We start from the raw sequence: 9,350 nt of genomic DNA on the forward strand, positions 1-9,350 counted from the left end.
TGGATCTAGAATTAATGTATTACATATGTAAGTACAAATACAAAAGAAACAAGAATAAGAATTTAAAAAAACATATGCATTGCAACATTTATTGCAACTTTATCCAAAAGGTTGAAATAATCTATATTCATGAAATCAGTAAATCGATATCAAAAAGGATATAGAAACAATAAAATACCATCTGTCATTAAAAGGAATGAATGTGCATGGTATATATAATAATAAACATAAACTTTGAAAAAATTATTCTAAGGGAATTGCCAATGCAAATGACAAACTAAGACCCCTGCAGATTAGAAGATGCTAGAGGTTGGGAAATGGATGAGGAAAAATAGGGGTGGGATGACATCTAGAGTGATGAAAAACCTAGAAATATATAATAGTCATGGTTCCATGACATGAATATAATAGAATCATGCACTTAAAATGGCACATTTTTGTTTTATATGTTTTAATACAATAACTATAATTAAAAACAACAAATAGGTAATACAAAATAACTATGGAGACAACTTGAAGGAACTTTCACTTACTTTGGGATAAACAGATCATCAAAAAGATAATATTTTTACAGATACCCATATACAAATATAGTAGCAACTACACTGAGCAGAAACTCATATATATCTAAAGATAAACCATATGTCACCACTGAATATTTCTAGAGGGAAATATTTTAAATATTGGACAATAATGAGAAGGAAATAAATACTTTGTCTTTTATGTGGTAGCAGTATTCATGAAAATAAACGATTGGTAAGGTTTGGCTCTTCTTTATGTAATTCAGATCATACTGGACAAGTGATAGATTTAGAAGATTCCTATTCTGGTAACTCTTAATATGATATTGATTTGGCTGTCTATGTGCAATGATTAATGATGAGAGTATCGGTCCCAATGTTAGCATCCCTAAAACAGGACACCCAAACGCCATGTGCTTGATGACATTAAGCAGTATGAATGCAGAGAATAACTATGAATAACTTTTACGTCGTGAATGAGTTTCGGTTGAACAATTTTACTTGAATCCAACTCTCCGGTTTTATTCTCCAGATTCAGGAAATCTGGAGCATAGATCCAACATGAGGAATCAACCAGCCAAGTTCACAGTATGGGACAAATGACTCAATTACCTAACTGGTCTGGAAAATGGAGTAGTTCTGGGGAAAGGAAAGAAAGAGTTTTATAAACTAAAACTTGATCAAATGCAATATGACTCTCACTTAAACTCAGAATAGAAGATCCAATGGTAGCTGGGTACTGGTGGTTCATGTGTTTAATTCTTGCTTCTCAGAAGGCTGATATCTAGAGGGCTATGGTTTGAGCCCAGTATAGGCAGATTCCATCTCCACAAAAAAATTTAGTAATTTCCCTCTTTGCAGATGACATGCCAGAGGAATTTCAATACCAAACTTTAGACTCTATTACAGAGCTATAGTGACCAAAACAGCTTGGTACTAGCACAAGAACAGGCCTGAAGACCAAGAATAGAACTGAGGACCCAGATATTAACCCACAGACCTATGGCCACCTAATCTTTGATAAGGGAGCAAAAAAAAAAAAATAGAATGGAAGAAAGACAGCCTCTTCAACAAATGTTGCTGGCAGAACTGGTTAAGCACCTGCAGAAAACTAAAGTTGGATCCTTCTTTGTCACCCTGCACCAGGATTAACTCCAAATGGATCAAAGACCTGGAGGTAAAAGCAGATACACTGAAAACGTTACAAGAAGGAATAGGAGATACACTAGGTCTCCTTGGCACAGGTTGAAACTTTCTTAATAAGGACCAAAAAACACAACAAATCAGAGAAAGGCTGGATAAGTGGGACTGCATTAAACTGCAGAGCTTCTGTATGGCAAAGGACATAGCTAGCAAATTAACTACAAAGCCTACAGAGTGGGAGAAGATCTTCACTAACCATACAACAGACAAAGGCCTAATATCTAAAATATATCAACAGCTCAAAAAATTGAATCACTCCCAAACTAATCTCCAAAGAAACAAGCATCCCATTAAAAGATGGGCCAAAGACTTAAAGAGTCTTCTCTGAAGAAGAAATAAAAATGGCCTATAGACACATGAAGAAATGCTCAACATCTCTGGTCATAAAAGAAATGCAAATCAAAACAACTCTAAGATTCCACCTCACTCCAGTTAGAATGGCCAGGATCAAGAAAACTAATAACAACAGATGCTAGAGGGGATGTGGCCAGGAGGGATCACTACTACACTGTTGGTGGGAGTGCAAACTCGTTCAACCACTATGGAAAGCAGTGTGGCAGTTCCTCAAAAGACTAAACATAGTGATTATTGTCCTTAATATACTATGTTATCTCTCATCTCTTTTGCTGTCCCTTGGTTATCTCATATTGTTACAGTATTTCACCTTGTTATCTGATATATTTTATATATGCTTAATTGGTTATTTGAAATAGGATAGGGAAGGGGGAAAATCAAGATGAGTGGGGGTAGGGGGAATTGGGGACCATGACATGAAAAAGGGTATCAATGTTTGTGAATTAATGCACCTTCTATCTGGTGACTATAATGTAATCCCTCTATTAATTACAATAAAAATATATGGAAAAAAATTAGTAAAAAGTAGAGCTGTGATTGTGGTACAAGTGGTAGAACACCAAGCAGTCAAGCACAAATTCTGAGTTTAAACACCAGTGTGTGACCTCCCCCAAGAGAAAACAAATCAACTATAAACTAGCATCTTAGGGACAATCAATGTCGATGTGTTTTAATTATTTGATAACATTAAAAATAACACTTGCTCATTTTTGGAGGGATAAATAATAGTATAGAAGTTATTTATGCACCACAGATAAATAGATGGATAAGATGAATTAGAAATCAGTACAAGAGAATTTGGGGGAATAATGATGTGATGTTATGAATTTGCTTTAAAATATTCTAGGACAAATAGAATCAAGCTCAAATGTCTGAAGACAGACTAGAAATGTTGGTAAAATGTTTATGATTACTGACAAAGAATGGTTGGTTTATCAGGGTGTTTTTTTATTATTCTTTAAAACTGTGTGTGTGTGTGTGTGTGTGTGTTCAAACATACAGATATTTTAAAACTTACATTTATCTAGCTTGAATAAGAAAATACAACTTACACATAAAAAGTAAGGCCATACTCCTACTTTTCCTCAGTTGTAGACATAGCAAGTATGATTGGAATAGCCATGGCAGGAACAGGCAAGGACATAAGAGGCTCTGCTTGGGAACACAAGCGGAGCAGTCGCTTTGAGGTGCTGTGAACGAGTTGAATTAAAAGACAGAGAGCCTGCATACAAACAGTTGGATCCTATCAACACGGGACTTCATGTTCCCCTCTGTGCTCCTGGCCTGCCAGTACCTTCTTTGTGCCAACAGTTCTTCTTCTCACAAGCCGGAGGCTGATTCTTCATTCAGTGAGTTAATTTTAAATGAAATGAAAACCCAGGCCATAATGTTTGGTTCACTACACAGGCAACAGGCACTGTCTGCCTCATTAATGATTAACATGGCAGCTGGTAATGTCTTGCAGCTGGTTGACCAGTTTAATGATGCCAAAATCTGACTATGTCCTCCTCCTGCTCTGACCATCGTAGGGATTAGCCTTCTTTACCGTACCCTGAACTTGGTGCTTGGTGAATAAGGACATAGATTATCAGGAAGAAGAAGAAATCATCTTTCTTATACTGGGGCCAACTCAAATGCAAAGGTTCTAATTATTTTGCTGGGTCTAACTCAAAGACTCTAAGATCCAGAGTACATGCATTTGATTCTGAAATAAATAGTATTCGCAGGGGTAAGAGTAAGTTTTAGAATGAAGGACCATTGTTACTAGAGACAGTCCCTGGAAGATCTAGGAGGTGTTGGGTATCCACAAATACAAGCGAGAACCTAATCTTCTTAGAAGTACATACAGGGCCAGAATTAAGGGATCAAGTGACCTACAAAAAAGAGGCTGAGATCCGAGAGTAATCATTTAAAGCCAGAACTAGGAGGAAAGTCCATGAAATTCTTATATCAAAGTAACACAAAAGCAGAAGTAGAGATATGTAGTAGAGCACTAGCCTTGAGCAAAAAAGCTAAGGGACAGTGCTCAGTCCCTGAGTTCAAACCCCAGTAATGATGTGTATGTGTGCATACACATATATGTGCATGCCACACACACTTACACACACACACACATACACACACCTGCACACATACACACACCAGAACAGCCCTGACAATGCTGTGATGTGAAATTCAACCTTAATCTTCTTACATTTCTGCAAAGCTAAAGATCTAAGGAGTTCTAACCTCAAAATTGTGCATGACTCAAAAGTGTGCTTGGGAAACTGTCTATAGCCAGTCACGGTGTTGGGAAACAGGCAGAAAGGAGTGAAGGCAAACAGGGGAGCTTTTAAATCAATGTCCTGAGTGGCAACTTTAGCCATTTTATACTAGCTGTGTAATTTTTGCCATTGAATTTTCTTCTGTACAAAGTAGAGCACTGAAGGGGACCAAATAACTAAGGATATTAGCTTTACTTTTTCTATCAGTTATAAAGTATTCATACCTACCTTATTTATTACTTATTAAAACCCTGACCCTAAACGAGGTGGTATTATTATTATTATCATCATCATTGGTGTGTGTGTGTGTGTGTGCGCGCACATGCGTGCGTGCGTGTATGTGTGTGTGTGTGTGTGTGTGTGTGTATGTGTTCTGGTTGGTCCTGTTTTTTTTTTATGGTTAATTGGATATAAGAGCCTCAGGGATTTTCCTGCATGGGCTAGCTTCAAATCCTGATCCTGGGATCTCAGCTTTTTGAGTAGCTAGGATTACAGGTGTGAAACACAGGTTCCGGTTTAAGTATTGTTAGTTTAATATCAAAGATAAGGAAACCAAACACAAGAATTTACTCTTACCATTGCCATAAAGTAGTAGGTTTGGAACATTGTAGTTCTTCCCCCAGTGTGAGATCTGCCCTTGGAACTTTCCACTGGTCACTTTGTCATGGTTGCTCATCTTACATCCTACTGTACTCTTTGAACACTTTTTGCCCTTGCTTTCCTCATGACCTTGGCCAGCTCTTCTGGTCTGCTCATCATTTACTATAGCCTATACTGGCTTGTCAATAAATAGTACCATTTGAGTCAGCACAGAGCTCTAAGTTGGGGCCATTTCTGTCCTGGCTGCTGGACTTCCCTGATTCCCCTGATTTAAATGATGCTGGTTATATTGTAGGGTGAGAAGACTGATTTTGAGCTAAGTGCTTGTACACTTAATTTGCTTTTACTTAATGCATGCGGTGACAGTGCCTGTTCTGTGACCCAGGTTATTTATTTTTTCAGCAATCCTGACTACAAGGACACCAGAGGAGAGTAGATGGCTAGGAATCACAATGTCCCCCCACTCCAATCTCTGCTCACACAGGAACATAGACATGTGAATGTGCACATATGGGATTCTAAGCACCCCCTCCCCACCTTCCTGTAGGAATGAAGCCTTCACAGTGCCAGAACAGACATTATTTCACTTGGAAGAAGTGTTCCATTTTTACCCTTCTAAACCCTTGTCAGGGTAAGAAAAACAGAAGCTGTGACTTTTCAATGCCATCTGGTAAGTTAGACTGAGCATCGGCGCTGTGGCGCGTGTCTGTTGTGAGGAAACAGCCCATGTTAGGATTAGTGGCTGAAGTTCCCATGGGGCTCTGGGGCGGAGGCCTCCTTGATTAGATGAATGACAGGAATTAACTACCTTTCCCCATGACCATCTCTGTTCCCTTTTAGATGCACTCATTCTGTGCAAGATATCTATGTGCTCACAGCCCTAGAGCACCTGCCCCACGTTCTGGCAAAGCTCTGATTGAGTTAATGAAGAGTTTAATAGCTTCAGTGCATGCCAATGTGAGGATATGACATCTAACTCTTCTTTTGTGTCCACAGAACCATCGGTCATATTCAGTTAAGTGCAATGACACATGCTGTCTGATTGAAAATAGGATAAAGTAAGTTCTTTGCCTGCTTCCTCTGGCAGGGGCCATGTGTCTTTCTACAGTGGTCACTGCCAAATGAAGACCTGGACAAGCCCCCACCTAGAAGAAGGAAGGAGCATCTGCCATGGGATTAGGAAGATGATAGTATGTGGTCACTTCACATGGTCTAAGTAGTTTGGTGCTAAGGAGAGAGTTGAGGAGGTTATTTCTGGCCTCCATTTCCATCTCTGAGCCATGACACATTTGAGTGAATATGAACACTTTTTATGCAACTGTGTTTCAAGTTTGTGACACCCTGACCCTTAGCTTGCTCTTGCAATTGAATCAAAGGACCTAATCCATGCCTTCACTGTGCAAAGAGACTTTAGGCAATGTGCAAGGTGTATAATATAGAGACTCTGGACTACATTTCCCAGAATTCCATGTTTGTTTCCTGTTATGGTATTCATAATGAAGATTTTTATGTGATAAACAATGGATCTGCAACTATGCTACCTATTACCAGAATTTCTGACAGGCTGTGTGTGTGTGTGTGTGTGTGTGTGTGTGTGTGTGTGTGTGTGTGTGTGTGTGTGTATGTATGTGACAGTTATACTGCCTAAGAGGAAACAATAGGTATTCATATTGTCATTGTGGGCTGAGAGTTTTCCCTTTTGACTTTCAACCATCTACCTGCTTGCTCTATGGTCTTCAAGCTCCAGTATCATCCATACAGAGGCTGTTTAGCCAGATCTTGCAATTTCTTGATACTGAAGGTCTATAATATATTTACCATCCATCCACATGTATGTGCAACCATAAATCTGCTTATCTGTCAGCCTGTATGTCAAATTTGTATATCTGTATCAAAATCTCCAGTGCTGCTGCTTTTGGGGGAATGAATCTTGACTTATACAAATTGATATGGAGATGTGAATCTTATGAGTTCTCTGTGATGGAATACCCTTAAGACAGCTACCTAGAGATATCTGGATAGAGAAATCAAGGCCAGACTCACTCAAACAAGTTGTTCTGCAAAACATATTCTACACAATAAGAAATCATAACTGCCGTGAGGATTACAATACCTGAAAACCTAGGTACATCAGGTTATATAGGATAAGACTAAATGAAAGGATCTCTAGGATATGGAAACAAGAGCTTTATCTTGTTATCTTGTGTGATTGTTGTTCTTAATGTACTATGTTATTTCTCTTCTCTTTCTTTGCCCTTTGGTTAATCTCATATTGTTACTGTATCTGACTTTGTTATCTGGTATATATATACATATATATATGTATATATACATATATATATACACTCATTTGTTTATTTGAAATAGGAAAGGGAAGGGGGGAAAACAAGATGATTGGGAGGGGGTATAAGGGAGGAAAATGTAACTATAACCCTTTATACATTACCCTGACATAAAATATAAAAAAGAAGTCATAACTGCAGTGTAAGTGGTTGTATTAACACTGCACAAGCATTTCCCAGCTACCCATCAAATGCTTTCTTATTGTATACAGTTTCTTGTTTCTCATCCCTGCTCCTCCTTCAACACTCAAATCTTTGGGGAATCTGAGCCTGGCTGGCCCTGAACCATCCCAGGCATAACAGACCAGCTTCTCTGTAGGAGGGAGCTAGATGGAAGAATTCAAGAAAAGGGCACAGCTGGGGAGCTCCTGAAGCCAAGCCTGAGAGCAGTCACTCCATTGTGGGACAGACAGATAAGGAGGAAGCATATTTGTTTTCTCTTACTGCAATGTGGGAGCATCAGAACTGTCCCACAGTCCAAGATCAGAGGAAGTGCCAAACAAGAAGCCAGCCTGGCCCAACTGCCTTCCTCTGCCCTCCTGCTGATTGCTGGGTGAGATGTGGGAGATTAAAGTTGACACTCCCTTCTCCTAACCCTGGGAGTAGAAAATAGGCATCTCTTCCTTTCATCAAAAACATAGAAATGGTCATAGACTAGTCATTTTGACTAAGTCCGTTGCCATACAATTTAATGTGTGCTTTGCACTTCGAGGTTTGACGGGTAGCTCAATGTCTCCTGGCAATTTCTCAGCACAAAGTGATGACAGCTTGAATGATATTCAATGGTTACTATTTTCTTCCACTTTGCACTAGCTCATTACTTTCCCAAGTTGGAATTGGTAGCAGAAACAGAAGGGGTGAAATACTACCACAGGGACTATTAGTTCACTGTTCATAGCAGGTATGTCCGTGTTAAGTTTGTCCTAAGAGCCACATCCAGGTGTATCAAATTAGTTAAGAGGGCTATGGGTTGCTCTGCATGTGACCTGTGTTTTATCCTGGATACGTAGATAATCAGTGCTGGTGCATTTTAGGTAATTCCTGTTATACATTGTGTTGCTCCACATCAGAATCCACATGGAGGTACCAGGGAGGAAATTTCAAGTGAGAAAGGAGAGAAGGTGTATGGAAAAGACTAATGTTGGGTTCTGGGGTCTATTAAAATAGAAGACCTAGGGTGCAAAGGGAAGCTACAAATATCTGGAACTAATTTTTGAGGCATTTCCCACCAAAAAGATTTACAATGAGGCAACTGATGCTGTTGAAGAGGAGGGCAGCGATGATAATAGCTACTTGGGTCTGCTATGCCATGAAGTCTCTATGTGGCCATGCCCACTCCCCAAATACACTCAGGATTTGCCAATTCAATCTAATGCGAATGTAAATGCTGGTTTAATGCACTATTCCACAGTATATGTGGAAAAAGAAGTAATCGAAGTCTTAGTGCTGGGTATTACTACGTAAAATAATTCGCCACATTCAAGGGATTATTCTCTTCTGTAGGGAAAATCCAGTCATCTGGATTAACCCTTCCTCCCCCCCCCAAAAAACCCTCAAACAAATCTCTATTCACCTGTTTTCACTCCTTCCATCCATTCCTCCTTGCTGCTGTTAGATTCTGGGTTGTTTGGAGGTTTATTTTCTTTGCCAGCAGCCTGAAGGCTTAAAAACACAAGCTCAGTCTTTGGCTGAGTTAAAAGAACATCTCCATCTGATTTCCTTAGGGACTCAATTGCGTTTTCCATACATTTTTTCTTTTCTTTCCTTTTTCGTTTCTCTGCCTCTGTCTTTTTTCTATACTTGCCTTCCTTCCCGTTTCATATTTCCTCCCCCCTCTCATCTCTCCTTTCAGTGCTCTGCACAGAGTGACAGGAAACTCAATCTATAAGCAGAAGGCAGTGGTGGGTGAGGCAGCAGAGGGAGGGAAGTGCTGGTTAGACTCAGCAAGGAATGGGGCAGCAGGAGGTAGCTCATGTCATGCCAAAGAAGCTGGAGGCCTGTGAGGACGGGCACCGAGTCCTGTGATTACACACTTCATAAAACCTGCCCTGCTGCAGCTGGATTCC

This window comes from Megascapheus bottae, chromosome 10 (genome assembly GCF_031878675.1).
Source record: "Megascapheus bottae isolate mThoBot1 chromosome 10, mThoBot2.hap1, whole genome shotgun sequence".
Lineage (NCBI taxonomy): Eukaryota > Metazoa > Chordata > Mammalia > Rodentia > Geomyidae > Megascapheus > Megascapheus bottae.